Source organism: Pseudophryne corroboree, unplaced genomic scaffold (assembly GCF_028390025.1).
Source record: "Pseudophryne corroboree isolate aPseCor3 unplaced genomic scaffold, aPseCor3.hap2 scaffold_1394, whole genome shotgun sequence".
In the NCBI taxonomy this organism is placed as follows: Eukaryota; Metazoa; Chordata; class Amphibia; order Anura; family Myobatrachidae; genus Pseudophryne; species Pseudophryne corroboree.
In genome coordinates, this window is record NW_026968020.1 from 16,280 (window position 1) to 36,958 (window position 20,679).

At 55.7% G+C, this 20,679-nt stretch overlaps 1 protein-coding gene across 1 annotated transcript in view; it reads left to right on the forward strand.

The window, feature by feature from the left end:
- Positions 1–20,679, forward strand: part of LOC134995530 (gastrula zinc finger protein xLCGF3.1-like) — a 44,268-nt gene that overhangs the window by 644 nt on the left and 22,945 nt on the right. The gene's annotated exons all lie outside the window — the stretch shown is intronic.

Here is a 20,679-nt window from a genome sequence, read left to right on the forward strand (position 1 = left end):
GTATACAGCACTACACCCCCCCTCCCTGTATACAGCACTACACCTCCCTCCCTGTATACAGCACTACACCCCCTCCCTGTATACAGCACTACACCCCCTCCTTATATACAACACTACACCCCCCTCGCTGTATACAGCACTACACCCCCCCCCCTCACTGTATACAGCACTACACCCCCACACACTGTATACAGCACTACATCCCCCCCCTCCCTGTATACAGCACTACACCCCCTCCTTATATACAACACTACACCCCCCTCCCTGTATACAGCACTACACCCCCCTCCCTGTATACAGCACTACACCCCCCCCTCGCTGTATACAGCACTACACCCCCACACACTGTATACAGCACTACATCCCCCCCTCCCTGTATACAGCACTACACCCCCTCCTTATATACAACACTACACCCCCCTCCCTGTATACAGCACTACACCCCCTCTCACTGTATACTGCACTACACCTCCCTCCCTGTCCCTGTATACAGCTCTACACCTCCCTCCCTGTATACAGCACTACACCCCCCCTCCCTGTATACAGCACTACACCCCCTCTCACTGTATACAGCACTACACCCCTTTCACTGTATACAGCACTACACCCCTTTCACTGTATACAGCACTACACCCCCTCTCACTGTATACAGCACTGCACCCCCCTCCATGTATGCAGCACTACACCCCCTCCTTATATACAACACTATACCCCCCTCCCTGTATACAGCACTACACCCCCGCCCTGTATACAGCACTACACCCCCCTCCCTGTATACAACACTACACCCCCCCCACACTGTATACAGCACTACACCCCCCTCCCTGTATACAACACTACACCCCCCCACACTGTATACTGCACTACACCCCCCCTCCCTGTATACAGCACTACACCTCCCTCCCTGTATACAGCACTACACCCCCCTCCCTGTATACAACACTACACCCCCCCACACTGTATACAGCACTACACCCCCCTCCCTGTATACAACACTACACCCCCCCACACTGTATACTGCACTACACCCCCCCCTCCCTGTATACAGCACTACACCTCCCTCCCTGTATACAGCACTACACCCCCCCTCCCTGTATACAACACTACACCCCCCCACACTGTATACAGCACTACACCCCCCCTCCCTGTATACAGCACTACACCCCCTCCACACTGTATACAGCACTACACCCCCCCCTCCCTGTATACAGCACTACACCTCCCTCCCTGTATACAGCACTACACCCCCTCCCTGTATACAGCACTACACCCCCTCCTTATATACAACACTACACCCCCCTCGCTGTATACAGCACTACACCCCCCCCCTCACTGTATACAGCACTACACCCCCACACACTGTATACAGCACTACATCCCCCCCTCCCTGTATACAGCACTACACCCCCTCCTTATATACAACACTACACCCCCCTCCCTGTATACAGCACTACACCCCCCTCCTTATATACAACACTACACCCCCCTCCCTGTATACAGCACTACATCCCCCCCTCCCTGTATACAGCACTACACCCCCTCCTTATATACAACACTACACCCCCCTCCCTGTATACAGCACTACACCCCCTCTCACTGTATACTGCACTACACCTCCCTCCCTGTCCCTGTATACAGCTCTACACCTCCCTCCCTGTATACAGCACTACACCCCCCCTCCCTGTATACAGCACTACACCCCCTCTCACTGTATACAGCACTACACCCCTTTCACTGTATACAGCACTACACCCCTTTCACTGTATACAGCACTACACCCCCTCTCACTGTATACAGCACTGCACCCCCCTCCATGTATGCAGCACTACACCCCCTCCTTATATACAACACTATACCCCCCTCCCTGTATACAGCACTACACCCCCTCCCTGTATACAGCACTACACCCTCTCCTTATATACAACACTACACCCCCTCCCTGTATACAGCACTACACCCCCTCCCTGTATACAACACTACACCCCCCACACTGTATACAGCACTACACCTCCCTCCCTGTATACAGCACTACACACACCCCCCACACTGTATACAGCACTACACCCCCCTCCCTGTATACAGCACTACACCTCGCTCCCTGTATACAGCACTACACCCCCCTCCCTGTATACCACACTACACCCCCCCACACTGTATACAGCACTACACCCCCCCTCCCTGTATACAGCACTACACCCCCTCCTTATATACAACACTACACCCCCCTCCCTGTATACAGCACTACCACCACCCCTCCCTGTATACAGCACTACACCTCCCTCCCTGTATACAGCACTACACCCCCCTCCCTGTATACAACACTACACCCCCCCACACTGTATAAAGCACTACACCCCCCCTCTCTGTATACAGCACTACACCGCCTCCTTATATACAACACTACACCCCCCTCCCTGTATACAGCACTACCACCCCCCCTCCCTGTATACAGCACTACACCTCCCTCCCTGTATACAGCACTACACCCCCCTCCCTGTATACAACACTACACCCCCCCACACTGTATAAAGCACTACACCCCCCCTCCCTGTATACAGCACTACACCCCCTCCTTATATACAACACTACACCCCCCTCCCTGTTTACAGAACTACACCCCCCCTCCCTGTATACAGCACTACACCCCCTCTCACTGTATACTGCACTACACCTCCCTCCCTGTCCCTGTATACAGCACTACACCTCCCTCCCTGTATACAGCACTACACCCCCCCTCCCTGTATACAGCACTACACCCCCTCTCACTGTATACAGCACTACACCCCTTTCACTGTATACAGCACTGGACCCCCCTCCCTGTATGCAGCACTACACCCCCTCCTTATATACAACACTATACCCCCCTCCCTGTATACAGCACTACACCCCCTCTCCCTGTATACAGCACTACACCCTCAACTTATATACAACACTACACCCCCCACACTGTATACAGCACTACACCTCCCTCCCTGTATACAGCACTACAACCCCCCCACACTGTATACAGCACTACACCCCCCCCCTCCCTGTATACAGCACTACACCTCCCTCCCTGTATACAGCACTACACCCCCCTCCCTGTATACAACACTACACCCCACACACTGTATACAGCACTACACCCCCCCTCCCTGTATACAGCACTACACCCCCTCCTTATATATAACACTACACCCCCTCCCTGTATACAGCACTACCACCCCCCCTCCCTGTATACAGCACTACACCTCCCTCCCTGTATACAGCACTACACCCCCCTCCCTGTATACAACACTACACCCCCCCACACTGTATAAAGCACTACACCCCCCCTCCCTGTATACAGCACTACACCCCCTCCTTATATACAACACTACACCCCCCCTCCCTGTATACAGCACTACCACCCCCCCTCCCTGTATACAGCACTACACCTCCCTCCCTGTATACAGCACTACACCCCCCTCCCTGTATACAACACTACACCCCCCCCACACTGTATAAAGCACCACACACCCCCTCCCTGTATACAGCACTACACCCCCTCCTTATATACAACACTACACCCCCCCTCCCTGTATACAGCACTACACCCCCTCTCACTGTATACTGCACTACACCTCCCTCCCTGTCCCTGTATACAGCACTACACCTCCCTCCCTGTATACAGCACTACACCCCCCTCCCTGTATACAGCACTACACCCCCTCTCACTGTATACAGCACTGCACGCCCTCCCTGTATGCAGCACTACACCCCCTCCTTATATACAACACTACACCCCCCTCCCTGTATACAGCACTACACCCCCCCTCCCTGTATACAGCACTACACCCCCTCCTTATATACAACACTACACCCCCTCCCTGTATACAGCACTACACCCCCCCTCCCTGTATACAGCACTACACCCCCTCTCACTGTATACAGCACTGCACCACCCCTCCCTGTATACAGCACTACACCCCCCCTCCCTGTATACAGCACTACACCCCTCCCTGTATACAACTCTACACCCCCCCACACTGTATACAGCACTACACCTCCCTCCCTGTTTACAGCACTACACCCCCCTCCCTGTATACAACACTACACCCCCCCACACTGTATACAGCACTACACCCCCCCCCTCCCTGTATACAGCACTACACCCCCTCCTTATATACAACACTACACCCCCCTCCCTGTATACAGCACTACACCCCCCCCTCCCTGTATACAGCACTACACCTCCTCTCACTGTATACTGCACTACACCTCCCTCCCTGTCCCTGTATACAGCACTACACCCCCCTCCCTGTATACAACACTACACCCCCCCACACTGTATAAAGCACTACACCCCCCCTCCCTGTATACAGCACTACACCCCCTCCTTATATACAACACTACACCCCCCCCACACTGTATACAGCACTACCACCCCCCTCCCTGTATACAGCACTACACCTCCCTCCCTGTATACAGCACTACACCCCCCTCCCTGTATACAACACTACACCCCCCCCACACTGTATAAAGCACTACACCCCCCTCCCTGTATACAGCACTACACACCCCCCTCCTTATATACAACACTACACCCCCCTCCCTGTATACAGCACTACACCCCCCCTCCCTGTATACAGCACTACACCCCCTCTCACTGTATACTGCACTACACCTCCCCTCCCTGTCCCTGTATACAGCACTACACCTCTCTCCCTGTATACAGCACTACACACCCCCCTCCCTGTATACAGCACTACACCCCCTTTCACTGTATACAGCACTACACCCCCTCTCACTGTATACAGCACTGCACCCCCTCCCTGTATGCAGCACTACACCCCCTCCTTATATACAACACTACACACCCCCTCCCTGTATACAGCACTACACCCCCCTCCTTATATACAACACTACACCCCCTCCCTGTATACAGCACTACACCCCCCCTCCCTGTATACAGCACTACACCCCCCTCTCACTGTATACAGCACTGCACCACCCCCTCCCTGTATACAGCACTACACCCCCCCCTCCCTGTATACAGCACTACAACCCCCTCCCTGTATACAACACTACACCCCCCCACACTGTATACAGCACTACACCTCCCTCCCTGTATACAGCACTACACCCCCCCACACTGTATACAGCACTACACCCCCCCCTCCCTGTATACAGCACTACACCTCCCTCCCCTGTTTACAGCACTACACCCCCCTCCCTGTATACAACACTACACCCCCCCACACTGTATACAGCACTACACCCCCCCCTCCCTGTATACAGCACTACACCCCCTCCTTATATACAACACTACACCCCCTCCCTGTATACAGCACTACACCCCCCCCTCCCTGTATACAGCACTACACCTCCTCTCACTGTATACTGCACTACACCTCCCTCCCTGTCCCTGTATACAGCACTACACCCCCCCCCCCCCACTGTATACAGCACTACACCCCCCCTCCCTGTATACAGCACTACACCTCCCTCCCTGTATACAGCACTACACCCCCCTCCCTGTATACAACACTACACCCCCCACACTGTATACAGCACTACAACCCCCCCCTCCCTGTATACAGCACTACACCCCCTCCTTATATACAACACTACATCCCCCTCCCTGTATACAGCACTACCACCCCCCCCTCCCTGTATACAGCACTACACCTCCCTCCCTGTATACAGCACTACACCCCCCTCCCTGTATACAACACTACACACACCCCCCACACTGTATAAAGCACTACACCCCCCCCTCCCTGTATACAGCACTACACCCCCCTCCTTATATACAACACTACACCCCCTCCCTGTATACAGCACTACACCCCCCTCCCTGTATACAGCCCTACACCCCCTCTCACTGTATACTGCACTACACCTCCCTCCCTGTCCCTGTATACAGCACTACACCTCCCCTCCCTGTATACAGCACTACACCCCCCCCCTCCCTGTATACAGCACTACACCCCCCTCTCACTGTATACAGCACTACACCCCCTTTCACTGTATACAGCACTACACCCCCTCTCACTGTATACCAGCACTGCACCCCCTCCCTGTATGCAGCACTACACCCCCTCCTTATATACAACACTACAGCCCCCTCCCTGTATACAGCACTAAACCCCCCTCCCTGTATACAGCACTACACCCCCCTCCTTATATACAACACTACACCCCCTCCCTGTATACAGCACCACACACCCCCTCCCTGTATACAGCACTACACCCCCCTCTCACTGTATACAGCACTGCACCCCCCCTCCCTGTATACAGCACTACACCCCCCCTCCCTGTTTACAGCACTACACCCCCTCCCTGTATACAACACTACACCCCCCCCACACTGTATACAGCACTACACCTCCCTCCCTGTATACAGCACTACACCGCCCCACACTGTATACAGCACTACACCCCCCCTCCCTGTATACAGCACTACACCTCCCTCCCTGTATACAACACTACACCCCCCCTCCCTGTATACAACACTACAACCCCCCCCCCCACACTGTATACAGCACTACAACCCCCTCCCTGTATACAGCACTACACTCCCTCCTTATATACAACACTACACCCCTCCCTCCCTGTATACAGCACTACACCCCCCCTCCCTGTATACAGCACTACACCCCCCCTCCCTGTATACAGCACTACACCTCCTCTCACTGTATTCTGCACTACACCCCCTCTGACTGTATACAGCACTACACCTCCCTCCCTGTCCCTGTATACAGCACTACACCCCCCCCTCCCTGTATACAGCACTACACCCCCTCTCACTGTATACAGCACTGCACCACCCCTCCCTGTATACAGCACTACACCCCCCCTCCCTGTATACAGCACTACACCCCCCTCCCTGTATACAACACTACACCCCCCCACACTGTATACAGCACTACACCTCCCTCCCTGTATACAGCACTACACCCCCCCCACACTGTATACAGCACTACACCCCCCCTCCCTGTATACAGCACTACACCTCCCTCCCTGTTTACAGCACTACAACCCCCTCCCTGTATACAACACTACACCCCCCCACACTGTATACAGCACTACACCCCCCTCCCTGTATACAGCACTACACCACCTCCTTATATACAACACTACACCCCCCTCCCTGTATACAGCACTACACCCCCCCTCCCTGTATACAGCACTACACCTCCTCTCACTGTATACTGCTCTACACCTCCCTCCCTGTCCCTGTATACAGCACTACACCCCCCCACACTGTATACAGCACTACACCCCCCCTCCCTGTATACAGCACTACACCTCCCCTCCCTGTATACAGCACTACACCCCCCTCCCTGTATACAACACTACATCCCCCCCACACTGTATACAGCACTACCCCCCCCTCCCTGTATACAGCACTACACACCCCCTCCTTATATACAACACTACATCCCCCTCCCTGTATACAGCACTACCACCCCCCTCCCTGTGTACAGCACCTACACCTCCCTCCCTGTATTCAGCACTACACCCCCCTCCCTGTATACAACACTACACCCCCCCACACTGTATAAAGCACTACACCCCCCCCCTCCCTGTATACAGCACTACACCCCCTCCTTATATACAACACTACACCCCCTCCCTGTATACAGCACTACACCCCCCTCCCTGTAAACAGCACTACACCCCCTCTCACTGTATACTGCACTACACCTCCCTCCTGTCCCTGTATACAGCACTACACCTCCCTCCCTGTATACAGCACTACACCCCCCCTCCCTGTATACAGCACTACACCCCCTCTCACTGTATACAGCACTACACCCCCTTTCACTGTATACAGCACTACACCCCCTCTCACTGTATACCAGCACTGCACCCCCTCCCTGTATGCAGCACTACACCCCCTCCTTATATACAACACTACAGCCCCCTCCCTGTTTACAGCACTACACCCCCCCCTCCCTGTTTACAGCACTACACCCCCTCCTTATATACAACACTACACCCCCTCCCTGTATACAGCACCACACCCCCCCTCCCTGTATACAGCACTACACCCCCTCTCACTGTATACAGCACTGCACCACCCCTCCCTGTATACAGCACTACACCCCCCCTCCCTGTATACAGCACTACACCCCCTCCCTGTATACAACACTACACCCCCCCACACTGTATACAGCACTACACCTCCCTCCCTGTATACAGCACTACACCCCCCCACACTGTATACAGCACTACACCCCCTCCCTGTATACAGCACTACACCTCCCTCCCTGTATACAGCACTACACCCCCCTCCCTGTATACAACACTACACTCCCCCCCACACTGTATACAGCACTACAACCCCCTCCCTGTATACAGCACTACACTCCCTCCTTATATACAACACTACACCCCCCTCCCTGTATACAGCACTACACCCCCCTCCCTGTATACAGCACTACACCTCCTCTCACTGTATACTGCACTACACCCCCTCTCACTGTATACAGCACTACACCTCCCTCCCTGTCCCTGTATACAGCACTACACCCCCCCCACACTGTATACAGCACTACACCCCCCCCTCCCTGTATACAGCACTACACCTCCCTCCCTGTATCCAGCACTACACCCCCCTCCCTGTATACAACACTACACCCCCCCCACACTGTATACAGCACTACACCCCCCCTCCCTGTATACAGCACTACACCCCCTCCTTATATACAACACTACACCTCCCTCCCTGTATACATCACTACACCCCTCCCTTACTGTATACAGCACTACACCCCCTTTCACTGTATACAGCACTACACCCCCTCTCACTGTATACAGCACTGCACCCCCCTCCCTGTATGCAGCACTACACCCCCTCCTTATATACAATACTACACCCCCCTCCCTGTATACAGCACTACACCCCCCCCTCCCTGTATACAGCACTACACCCCCTCCTTATATACAACACTACACCCCCTCCCTGTATACAGCACTACACCCCCTCCCTGTATACAACACTACACCCCCACACACTGTATACAGCACTACACCTCCCTCCCTGTATACAGCACTACACCCCCCCACACTGTATACAGCACTACACCCCCCCTCCCTGTATACAGCACTACACCTCCCTCCCTGTATACAGCACTACACCCCCCTCCCTGTATACAACACTACACCCCCCCACACTGTATACAGCACTACACCCCCCCTCCCTGTATACAGCACTACACCCCCTCCTTATATACAACACTACACCCCCCTCCCTGTATACAGCACTACACCCCCCTCCCTGTATACAGCACTACACCCCCTCTCACTGTATACTGCACTACACCTCCCTCCCTGTCTCTGTATACAGCACTACACCTCCCTCCCTGTATACAGCACTACACCCCCCCTCCCTGTATACAGCACTACACCCCTCTCACTGTATACAGCACTACACCCCCTTTCATTGTATACAGCACTACACCCCCTCTCACTGTATACAGCACTACACCCCCCTCCCTGTATGCAGCACTACACCCCCTCCTTATATACAACACTACACCCCCTCCCTGTATACAGCACTACACCCCCCCTCCCTGTATACAGCACTACACCCCCTCCTTATATACAACACTACACCCCCTCCCTGTATACAGCACTACACCCCCCCTCCCTGTATACAGCACTACACCCCCTCTCAGTGTTTACAGCACTGCACCACCCCTCTCTGTATACAGCACTACACCCCCCCTCCCTGTATACAGCACTACACCCCCTCTCACTGTATACTGCACTACACCTCCCTCCCTGTCCCTGTATACAGCACTACACCCCCTCTCACTGTATACAGCACTACACCCCCTTTCACTGTATACAGCACTACACCCCCTCTCACTGTATACAGCACTGCACCCACCTCCCTGTATGCAGCACTACACCCCCCTCCCTATAAGCAGCACTACACCCCCTCTCTGTATACAGCACTACACCCCCTCCCTGTATACAGCACTGCACCCCCCTCCCTATAAGCAGCACTACACCCCCTCCCTATAAGCAGCACTACACCCCCCCCCCTCCCTGTATACAGCACTACACCCCTATCCCTGTATACAGCACTACACCCCCCTCCCTGTATACAGCACTAAACCCCCCTCCCTATTTACAGGACTACACCCCCCTCCCTATAAGCAGCACTACACCCCCTCCCTGTATACAGCACTACACCCCCTCCCTATAAGCAGCACTACACCCTCCTCCCTGTATACAGCACTATACCCCCCTCCCTATACACAGCACTACACCCCCCCTCCCTGTATACAGCACTACACCCCCTCCCTGTATGCAGCACTACACCCCCTCCCTGTATGCAGCACTACACCCCCCCTCCCTGTATGCAGCACTACACCCCCCTCCCTGTATACAGCTCTACACCCCCCTCCCTGTATACAGCACTACACCCCCTCCCTGTATACAGCACTACACCCCCTCCCTATAAGCAGCACTACACCCCCTTCCCTGTATACAGCACTACACCCCCTCCCTGTATACAGGACTACACCCCCTTGCTATAAGCAGCACTACACCCCCCTCCCTGTATACAACACTACACCCCCCTCCCTGTATACAGCACTACACCCCCTCCCTATAAGCAGCACTACACCCCCTTCCCTGTATACAGCACTACACCCCCTCCCTGTATACAGGACTACACCCCCTTGCTATAAGCAGCACTACACCCCCCTCCCTGTATTCAGCACTACACCCCCCTCCCTGTATACAGCACTACACCCCCCTCCGTGTATACAACACTACACCCCCCTCCCTGTATTCATCACTACACCCCCTCCGTGTATACAGCACGACACCCCCCTCCGTGTATACAGCACTACACCCCCCTCCCTGTATACAGCACTACACCCCCCTCCGTGTGTACAGCACTACACCCCCCTCCCTGTATTCAGCACTACACCCCCCTCCCTGTATACAGCACTACACCCCCCTCCGTGTATACAGCGCTACACCCCCCTCCCTGTATTCAGCACTACACCCCCCTCCCTGTATACAGCACTACAACCCCTCCGTGTATACAGCACTACACCCCCCTCCCTGTATTCAGCACTACACCCCTTCCCTACACCCCCCTCCCTGTATTCAGCACTACACCCCCCTCCCTGTATACAGCACTACACCCCCCCTCCCTGTATTCAGCACTACACCCCCTCCCTGTATACAGCACTACACCCCCTTCCCTGCATGCAGCACTACACCCCCCTCCCTGTATACAGCACTACACCCCCCTCCCTGTATTCAGCACTACACCCCCTCCCTGTATACAGCACTACACCCCCCTCCCTGTATGCGGCACTACACCCCCCCTCCCTATAAGCAGCACTACACCCCCCTCCCTGTATGCAGCACTACACCCCCCCCTCCCTGTATACAGCACTACACCCCCCCTCCCTGAATACAGCACTACACCCCCTCCCTGTATACAGCACTACACCCCCCTCCCTATAAGCAGCACTACACCCCCCTCCCTGTATACAGCACTACTCCCTCCTCCCTGTATACAGCAGCACTACACCCCCCTCCCTATACGCAGCACTACACCCCCCTCCCTGTATACAGCACTACACCCCCCCACACTGTATACAGCACTACACCCCCCTCCCTGTATGCAGAACTACACCCCCCTCCCTATAGGCAGCACTACACCCCCCCTCCCTATATGCAGCACTACACCCCCTCCCTGTATGCAGCACTACACCCCCCCTCCCTGTTTACAGCACTGCACCCCCCTCCCTGTATACAGCACTACACCCCCCTACCTGTATACAGCACTACACCCCCCTCCCTATACGCAGCACTACACCCCCTCCCTGTATACAGCACTACACCCCCTCCCTATAAGCAGCACTACACCCCCCTCCCTGTATACAGCACTACACCCTCCTCCCTGTATACAGCACTACACCCCCCTCCCTATACGCAGCACTACACCCCCTCCCTATAAGCAGCACTACACCCCCCCTCCCTATAAGCAGCACTACACCCCCCTCCCTATAAGCAGCACTACACCCCCTCCCTATAAGCAGCACTACACCCCCTCCCTATAAGCAGCACTACACCCCCCTCCCTATAAGCAGCACTACACCCCCTCCCTATAAGCAGCACTACACCCCCCTCCCTATAAGCAACACTACACCCCCCCTCCCTATAAGCAGCACTACACCCCCCTCCCTATAAGAAGCACTACACCCCCCCTCACTATAAGCAGCACTACACCCCCCTCCCTATAAGCAGCACTACACCCCCTCCCTATAAGAAGCACCACACACCCCCTCACTATAAGCAGCACTACACCCCCCTCCCTATAAGCAGCACTACACCCCCCTCCCTATAAGCAGCACTACACCCCCTCCCTATAAGCAGCACTACACCCCCTCCCTATAAGCAGCACTACACCCCCCTCCCTATAAGCAGCACTACACCCCCCTCCCTATAAGCAGCACTACACCCCCTCCCTATAAGCAGCACTTCACCCCCCCTCCCTATAAGCAGCACTACACCCCCCCTCCCTATAAGCAGCACTACACCCCCCTCTCTATAAGAAGCACTACACCCCCCCTCACTATAAGCAGCACTACACCCCCCTCCCTATAAGCAGCACTACACCCCCCTCCCTATAAGCAGCACTACACCCCCCTCCCTATAAGAAGCACTACACCCCCTCCCTATAAGAAGCACTACACCCCCCCTCCCTATATGCAGCACAACACCACCTCCCTGTATGCAGCACTACACCCCCCTCCCTGTTTACAGCACTGCACCCCCCTCCCTGTATACAGCACTACACCCCCCTCCCTGTATACAGCACTACACCCCCCTCCCTATACGCAGCACTACACCCCCTCCCTGTATACAGCACTACACCCCCTCCCTATAAGCAGCACTACACCCCCTCCCTGTATACAGCACTACACCCTCCTCCCTGTATACAGCACTACACCCCTCTCACTGTATACAGCACTACACCCCCTTTCATTGTATACAGCACTACACCCCCCTCTCACTGTATACAGCACTACACCCCCCTCCCTGTATGCAGCACTACACCCCCTCCTTATATACAATACTACACCCCCTCCCTGTATACAGCACTACACCCCCCCTCCCTGTATACAGCACTACACCCCCTCCTTATATACAACACTACACCCCCACCCTGTATACAGCACTACACCCCCCCTCCCTGTATACAGCACTACACCCCCTCTCACTGTATACAGCACTGCACCACCCCTCTCTGTATACAGCACTACACCCCCCCTCCCTGTATACAGCACTACACCCCCTCTCACTGTATACTGCACTACACCTCCCTCCCTGTCCCTGTATACAGCACTACACCCCCTCTCACTGTATACAGCACTACACCCCCTTTCACTGTATACAGCACTACACCCCCTCTCACTGTATACAGCACTGCACCCACCTCCCTGTATGCAGCACTACACCCCCCTCCCTATAAGCAGCACTACACCCCCCTCTCTGTATACAGCACTACACCCCCTCCCTGTATACAGCACTGCACCCCCCTCCCTATAAGCAGCACTACACCCCCTCCCTATAAGCAGCACTACACCCCCCCCCCTCCCTGTATACAGCACTACACCCCTATCCCTGTATACAGCACTACACCCCCCTCCCTGTATACAGCACTAAACCCCCCTCCCTATTTACAGGACTACACCCCCCTCCCTATAAGCAGCACTACACCCCCTCCCTGTATACAGCACTACACCCCCTCCCTATAAGCAGCACTACACCCTCCTCCCTGTATACAGCACTATACCCCCCTCCCTATACACAGCACTACACCCCCCTCCCTGTATACAGCACTACACCCCCCTCCCTGTATGTAGCACTACACCCCCTCCCTGTATGCAGCACTACACCCCCCCTCCCTGTATGCAGCACTACACCCCCCCCTCCCTGTATGCAGCACTACACCCCCCTCCCTGTATACAGCTCTACACCCCCCTCCCTGTATACAGCACTACACCCCCCTCCCTGTATACAGCACTACACCCCCTCCCTATAAGCAGCACTACACCCCCTTCCCTGTATACAGCACTACACCCCCTCCCTGTATACAGGACTACACCCCCTTGCTATAAGCAGCACTACACCCCCTCCCTGTATACAACACTACACCCCCCTCCCTGTATACAGCACTACACCCCCTCCCTATAAGCAGCACTACACCCCCTTCCCTGTATACAGCACTACACCCCCTCCCTGTATACAGGACTACACCCCCTTGCTATAAGCAGCACTACACCCCCCTCCCTGTATTCAGCACTACACCCCCCTCCCTGTATACAGCACTACACCCCCCTCCGTGTATACAACACTACACCCCCCTCCCTGTATTCATCACTACACCCCCTCCGTGTATACAGCACGACACCCCCCTCCGTGTATACAGCACTACACCCCCCTCCCTGTATACAGCACTACACCCCCCTCCGTGTATACAGCACTACACCCCCCTCCCTGTATTCAGCACTACACCCCCCTCCCTGTATACAGCACTACACCCCCCTCCGTGTATACAGCGCTACACCCCCTCCCTGTATTCAGCACTACACCCCCCTCCCTGTATACAGCACTACAACCCCTCCGTGTATACAGCACTACAACCCCCTCCCTGTATTCAGCACTACACCCCTTCCCTGTATACAGCACTACACCCCCCTCCCTGTATTCAGCACTACACCCCCCTCCCTGTATACAGCACTACACCCCCCTCCCTGTATTCAGCACTACACCCCCTCCCTGTATACAGCACTACACCCCCTTCCCTGCATGCAGCACTACACCCCCCTCCCTGTATACAGCACTACACCCCCCTCCCTGTATTCAGCACTACACCCCCTCCCTGTATACAGCACTACACCCCCCTCCCTGTATGCGGCACTACACCCCCCTCCCTATAAGCAGCACTACACCCCCCTCCCTGTATGCAGCACTACACCCCCCCCTCCCTGTATACAGCACTACACCCCCCTCCCTGAATACAGCACTACACCCCCTCCCTGTATACAGCACTACACCCCCCTCCCTATAAGCAGCACTACACCCCCCTCCCTGTATACAGCACTACTCCCTCCTCCCTGTATACAGCAGCACTACACCCCCCTCCCTATACGCAGCACTACACCCCCTCCCTGTGTACAGCACTACACCCCCCACACTGTATACAGCACTACACCCCCCCTCCCTGTATGCAGAACTACACCCCCCTCCCTATAGGCAGCACTACACCCCCCCTCCCTATATGCAGCACTACACCCCCTCCCTGTATGCAGCACTACACCCCCCCTCCCTGTTTACAGCACTGCACCCCCCTCCCTGTATACAGCACTACACCCCCCTCCCTGTATACAGCACTACACACCCCTCCCTATACGCAGCACTACACCCCCTCCCTGTATACAGCACTACACCCCCTCCCTATAAGCAGCACTACACCCCCTCCCTGTATACAGCACTACACCCTCCTCCCTGTATACAGCACTACACCCCCCCTCCCTATACGCAGCACTACACCCCCCTCCCTATAAGCAGCACTACACCCCCCCTCCCTATAAGCAGCACTACACCCCCCTCCCTATAAGCAGCACTACACCCCCTCCCTATAAGCAGCACTACACCCCCTCCCTATAAGCAGCACTACACCCCCCTCCCTATAAGCAGCACTACACCCCCTCCCTATAAGCAGCACTACACCCCCCTCCCTATAAGCAACACTACACCCCCCCTCCCTATAAGCAACACTACACCCCCCCTCCCTATAAGCAGCACTACACCCCCCCCTCACTATAAGCAGCACTACACCCCCCTCCCTATAAGCAGCACTACACCCCCTCCCTATAAGAAGCACTACACCCCCCCTCACTATAAGCAGCACTACACCCCCCTCCCTATAAGCAACACTACACCCCCCCTTCCCTATAAGCAGCACTACACCCCCTCCCTATAAGCAGCACTACACCCCCCTCCCTATAAGCAGCACTACACCCCCCTCCCTATAAGCAGCACTACACCCCCTCCCTATAAGCAGCACTTCACCCCCCCTCCCTATAAGCAGCACTACACCCCCCCTCCCTATAAGCTGCACTACACCCCCCTCCCTATAGGAAGCACTACACCCCCCCTCACTATAAGCAGCACTACACCCCCCTCCCTATAAGCAGCACTACACCCCCCTCCCTATAAGCAGCACTACACCCCCCTCCCTATAAGAAGCACTACACCCCCTCCCTATAAGCAGCACTACACCCCCCTCCCTATAAGAAGCACTACACCCCCCTCACTATAAGCAGCACTACACCCCCCTCCCTATAAGAAGCACTACACCCCCCTCCCTATAAGCAGCACTACACCCCCCTCCCTATAAGAAGCACTACACCCCCCTCACTATAAGCAGCACTACACCCCCCTCCCTATAAGCAGCACTACACCCCCTCCCTATAAGAAGTACTACACCCCCCCTCACTATAAGCAGCACTCCACCCCCCTCCCTATAAGCAGCACTACACCCCCCCTCCCTATAAGCAGCACTACACCCCCCCTCCCTATAAGCAGCACTACACCCCCTCCCTATAAGCAGCACTACACCCCCTCCCTATAAGCAGCACTACACCCCCTCCCTATAAGCAGCACTACACCCCCCTCCCTATAAGCAGCACTACACCCACCTCCCTATAAGCAGCACTACACCCTCCCTATAAGCAGCACTACACCCCCCTCCCTATAAGCAGCACTACACCCCCCCTCCCTATAAGCAGCACTACACCCCCCCTCCCTATAAGCAGCACTACACCCCCCTCCCTATAAGCAGCACTACACCCCCCTCCCTATAAGCAGCACTACACCCCCTCCCTATAAGCAGCACTACACCCCCTCCCTATAAGCAGCACTACACCCCCCTTCCTATAAGCAGCACTACACCCCCCTCCCTATAAGAAGCACTACACCCCCCCTCACTATAAGCAGCACTACACCCCCCCTCCCTATAAGCAGCACTACACCCCCTCCCTGTAAGAAGCACTACACCCCCCTCACTATAAGCAGCACTACACCCCCCTCCCTATAAGCAGCACTACACCCCCCTCCCTATAAGCAGCACTACACCCCCTCCCTATAAGCAGCACTACACCCCCTCCCTATAAGCAGCACTACACCCCCCTCCCTATAAGCAGAACTACACCCCACCTCCCTATAAGCAGCACTACACCCCCTCCCTATAAGCAGCACTACACCCCCTCCCTATAAGCAGCACTACACCCCCTCCCTATAAGCAGCACTACACCCCCCTCCCTATAAGCAGCACTACACCCCCCCCTCCCTATAAGCAGCACTACACCCCCCCCTCCCTATAAGCAGCACTACACCCCCTCCCTATAAGCAGCACTACACCCCCTCCCTATAAGCAGCACTACACCCCCTCCCTATAAGCAGCACTACACCCCCTCCCTATAAGCAGCACTACACCCCCCTCCCTATAAGCAGCACTACACCCCCCCTCCCTATAAGCAGCACTACACCCCCTCCCTATAAGCAGCACTACACCCCCTCCCTATAAGCAGCACTACACCCCCTCCCTATAAGCAGCACTACACCCCCCTCCCTATAAGCAGCACTACACCCCCCTCCCTATAAGCAGCACTACACTCCCTCCCTATAAGCAGCACTACACCCCCCCTCCCTATAAGCAGCACTACACCCCCCCTCCCTATAAGCAGCACTACACCCCCTCCCTATAAGCAGCACTACACCCCCCTCCCTATAAGCAGCACTACACCCCCCTCCCTATAAGAAGCACTACACACCCCCTCACTATAAGCAGCACTACACCCCCCTCCCTATAAGCAGCACTACACCCCCCTCCCTATAAGAAGCACTACACCCCCCTCACTATAAGCAGCACTACACCCCCCTCCCTATAAGCAGCACTACACCCCCTCCCTATAAGAAGCACTACACCCCCCTCCCTATAAGCAGCACTACACCCCCCCTCCCTATAAGCAGCACTACACCCCCCCTCACTATAAGCAGCACTACACCCCCTCCCTATAAGAAGCACTACACCCCCCTCCCTATAAGAAGCACTACACCCCCCTCCCTATAAGCAGCACTACACCCGCACTACACCCCCCCTCCCTATAAGCAGCACTACACCCCCCTCCCTATAAGCAGCACTACACCCCCCTCCCTATAAGCAGCACTACACCCCCCTCCCTATAAGCAGCACTACACCCCTCTCCCTATAAGAAGCACTACACCCCCCTCACTATAAGCAGCACTACACCCCCCTCCCTATAAGCAGCACTACACCCCCCCTCCCTATAAGCAGCACTACACCCCCCCTCCCTATAAGTAGCACTACACCCCCCTCCCTATAAGCAGCACTAGACCCCCTCCCTGTATGCAGCACTACACCCCCCTCCCTGTTTACAGCACTGCACCCCCCTCCCTGTATACAGCACTACACCCCCCTCCCTGTATACAGCACTACACCCCCCTCCCTATATGCAGCACTACACCCCTCCCTGTATACAGCACTACACCCCCTCCCTATAAGCAGCACTACACCCCTCTCCCTGTATACAGCACTACACCCTCCTCCCTGTATACAGCACTACACCCCCCTCCCTATACGCAGCACTACACCCCCCTCCCTATAAGCAGCACTACACCCCCCCACCCTATAAGCAGCACTACACCCCCTCCCTATAAGCAGCACTACACCCCCTCCCTATAAGCAGCACTACACCCCCCCACCCTATAAGCAGCACTACACCCCCTCCCTATAAGCAGCACTACACCCCCTCCCTATAAGCAGCACTACACCCCCCTCCCTATAAGCAGCACTACACCCCCCTCCCTATAAGCAGCACTACACCCCCCTCCCTATAAGCAGCACTACACCCCCTCCCAGGGCCGGATCTCATTATACTGTGACATTAGAGTGTCCGCCCTGAGGTGACGCGTGTCCCTGTTTCCTGTCCTCCCAGGGCCGGATCTCATTATACTGTGACATTGGAGTGTCCGCCCTGAGGTGACGCGTGTCCCTGTTTCCTGTCCTCCCAGGGCCGGATCTCATTATACTGTGACATTGGAGTGTCCGCCCTGAGGTGACCCGTGTCCCTGTATCCTGTCCTCCCAGGGCCGGATCTCATTATACTGTGACATTGGAGTGTCCACCCTGAGGTGACGCGTGTCCCTGTATCCTGTCCTCCCAGGGCCGGATCTCATTATACTGTGACATTGGGGTGTCCGCCCTGAGGTGACACGTGTCCCTGTATCCTGTCCTCCCAGGGCCGGATCTCATTATACTGTGACATTGGAGTGTCCGCCCTGAGGTGACCCGTGTCCCTGTATCCTGTCCTCCCAGGGCCGGATCTCATTACACTGTGACATTGGAGTCTCCACCCTGAGGTGACGCGTGTCCCTGTATCCTGTCCTCCCAGGGCCGGATCTCATTATACTGTGACATTGGAGTGTCCGCCCTGAGGTGACGCGTGTCCCTGTATCCTGTCCTCCCAGGGCCGGATCTCATTATACTGTGACACTGGAGTGTCCGCCCTGAGGTGACCCGTGTCCCTGTATCCTCTCCTCCCAGGGCCGGATCTCATTATACTGTGACATTGGAGTGTCCGCCCTGAGGTGACCCGTGTCCCTGTATCCTGTCCTCCCAGGGCCGGATCTCATAATACTATGACATTGGAGTGTCCGCCCTGAGGTGACCCGTGTCCCTGTATCCTGTCCTCCCAGGGCCGGATCTCATTATACTGTGACATTGGAGTGTCCGCCCTGAAGTGACGCGTGTTCCTGTATCCTGTCCTCCCAGGGCCGGATCTCATTATACTGTGACATTGGAGTGTCCGCCCTGAGGTAACGCGTGTCCCTGTATCCTGTCCTCCCAGGGCCGGATCTCATTATACTGTGACATTGGAGTGTCCGCCCTGAGGTGACCCGTGTCCCTGTATCCTGTCCTCCCAGGGCCGGATCTCATTATACTGTGACATTGGGGTGTCCGCCCTGAGGTGACGCGTGTCCCTGTATCCTGTCCTCCCAGGGCCGGATCTCATTATACTGTGACATTGGGGTGTCCGCCCTGAGGTGACGCGTGTCCCTGTATCCTGTCCTCCCAGGGCCGGATCTCATTATACTGTGACATTGGAGTGTCCGCCCTGAGGTGACCCGTGTCCCTGTATCCTGTCCACCCTGGGCCGGATCTCATTATACTGTGACATTGGAGTGTCCGCCCTGAGGTGACCCGTGTCCCTGTATCCTGTCCTCCCAGGGCCGGATCTCATTACACTGTGACATTGGAGTCTCCACCCTGAGGTGACGCGTGTCCCTGTATCCTGTCCTCCCAGGGCCGGATCTCATTATACTGTGACATTGGAGTGTCCGCCCTGAGGTGACGCGTGTCCCTGTATCCTGTCCTCCCAGGGCCGGATCTCATTATACTGTGACACTGGAGTGTCCGCCCTGAGGTGACCCGTGTCCCTGTATCCTCTCCTCCCAGGGCCGGATCTCATTATACTGTGACATTGGAGTGTCCGCCCTGAGGTGACCCGTGTCCCTGTATCCTGTCCTCCCAGGGCCGGATCTCATAATACTATGACATTGGAGTGTCCGCCCTGAGGTGACCCG